Below are 2,641 nucleotides of genomic sequence, written 5' to 3'. Positions count from 1 at the left end.
TGGCTTCCTCACCCAGGTGTCTGGGTAACTAAGGGAAGCAATGTTCCCATTACCTTGAATGGACCTGATGAGTAGTGTTCTCATGGCCTTGAGACTGAGTCCAATAAACTGTTCCCATAACATGAAGTGGGCTTGCACATGCAGAATTATGCTGTGTTATATAATTTTCTGGCTTAAAGCTGGTATTGTTTGTTCTAGTATTTAAAAGGAGCTAGGGGCTCTCTGCTGGGTGCCATGCTGGGGATCAAGGGTCATGACATGTACCACACAGAGACATGCAGGGAGACACACAGCTTGCAGTGTGCGTGGTTCGCCCACCCATGAATAAAAGCATGCCAGACATCCCAACGGTTCCGTGAATATTCTTCCATCTGCCCAAATACCACGAACCTGTCAGGCCTTGAGTGGTCACAACACTATGTTTCAGATAATTAGCAGTGGTGTGCTGGTAAATGTTTAATAAAACACCTTTCTAGGGGGAAAAAGCTCTGATGTTAATGTTTGCCAATTTCCATGATGTAAATGCTCTCAGCAGAGACAATTTCCAGCTACTGAGGTTCCTGAACACAGAGTTAGAAAGAGAACCACACAGTTGGTTCCAGTGAGCTGTGCAGGCCAGCTCCAACCCACCACTGCCATACCCCTGTGCTTCTGTGAATGTCCTGTAGACTCACTGTTTTATTTAGATACTCCTTTCACTAAAATAATAAAAGAAGCCATTATATATGAGGCAGCTTACCTTGAAGAGCTATACTCAAGGTTCTTTTTCTTTCTCTGAATTTTCTCAACTGTAAACAAAAAAGTTCAAGTTTGTTTATTCATTTGTTTCTAATGAGGCCTGAGGTAATAATTTTTTAATAATTGTATTGAAAATTTCAAATGCAGGCAGGCTTTACCCATCCATTCTGTTGTATTGCTTACTTGAGCATAGCTCTTAATTTGGGGCCCATGGTCCTTTTTCTTTGATAGGTCTTGGAAAAAGAGAAAATATCAGCTTCCAAGCATGCTCTGTTTGAGTGTCTATCTGTACTTCAGAAGGTCACATAGTACTTTTTTTCTGCAGCTTTTTGAAACTTTTTCAGGCAACATGATATATTAGTTTCTAAAGATCAAGTCTCTGAAGAGTTACCCAAAAGCTTTCTTAGATTGAATAGGAAATTTCTTCATTTGTAAATTAGGTACAATGTAATATTTTAGAGAGAAACAACTTGATTTTGTGATCAAAATCTATAATATGGAAAATACCCCCTGTTTAGGCAATATTTTAGCTAATTAAAGTAAAAGTTTTTTAACTTTTACAAAATTATTTTATTGTTGTACAATTACAGCTGTCTGCATTTTCCCACCACCATTCCCCCCACACCCCAGCTGAACGCACTTCCCTCCCTTGCTTACACCCTCCCCCTTGTATTTGTCTGTGTCCTTTATGGCTGAGGCCATAAAGGCCCCCATGGCCAAGGGTTCCTGAAAACCCTTCCCCCAATTATCCCCTCCACCTCCCCTCTGGTTACTGTCAGATTATTCTTAATTTCAATGTCTCTGGTTATATTCTGCTTGTGTTTTTCTTTTGTTGATTATGTTTCAATTAAAGATGACATCATATGGTATTTGTCCCTCACCACCTGGCTTATTTCATTTAGCATGATGCTCTCCCTCCATTTCCATCCATGCTGTTGCAAAGGTTAGGAGCTCCTTTCTCTCTGCTGCATAGAATGCCATTGTGTAAATGTACTGTAGTTTTTGATCCACTAATTTACTGATGGGCACCTAGGTTGCTTCCAGCACTTGGCTATTGTAAATTGTGCTGCTCTGAACATTGGGATGCATAGGTTCTTTTGGATTGATGTTTCAGCATTTGTAGGATATAATCTCAGAAGTGGAATTGCTGGGTTAAATGGGAGTTCCATTTTTAGTTTTTCTGAGGAAATTCCATATTGTTTTCCACAGTGGCTGCACCAGTCTGCATTCCCACCACCAGTACACTAGGGTTCCCTTTTCTCCTCATCCTTTCCAACACTTGTTTTTTGATTTGTTTATTATGGCCATTCTGACCGGTGTGAAGTGGTATCTCTTTGTGGTTTTAATTTGCATCTCTCCAATGGCTAGTGATGCTGAGCATATTTTCATATGCCTCTGGGACCTGTATATGTCCTCCTTGGAGAAGTGTCTGTTCAAGTTTTTGCCCATTTTTTAACTGGATTGCTTGTCTTCTTAGAGGGGAGTCCTGTGAGTTCTTCATATATTTTGAAGATCAAACCCTTGTCCAAGGTATAATTGGCAAATGTGTTTGCCCATATAGTTGGTTATCTTTTAATTTTAAATCTTTTAATGCTGTTTTCTTTAGCCATGCAAAAGCTTTTTAATTTGATGAGGCCCCATTTTTTTATTCTTTCCTTCATGTCCCTTGCTTTAGGAGACATGTGAATGAAGATACTGCTGCATGGAATGTCTGAGACTTTCCTGCTGATGTTTATCTCTAGGACTTTTATGGTGTCATAACTTATCTCTAAGTCTTTTATCCACCTTAAATTTATTTTTATGTATGGTGAAAGTTGGTGATTGAGTTTTATTATTTTGCATATAGCTGTCCAGATCTCCTAACACCATTTGTGGAAGGGGCTATTTTTACTCTACTTTATGC

Source organism: Sturnira hondurensis, unplaced genomic scaffold (genome assembly GCF_014824575.4).
Source record: "Sturnira hondurensis isolate 20B ecotype Veracruz unplaced genomic scaffold, ASM1482457v3 Scaffold0018292, whole genome shotgun sequence".
Taxonomy (NCBI): Eukaryota; Metazoa; Chordata; class Mammalia; order Chiroptera; family Phyllostomidae; genus Sturnira; species Sturnira hondurensis.
The sequence above is the reverse complement of the archived record's forward strand: the minus strand, read 5'-3'. Positions refer to the sequence as shown.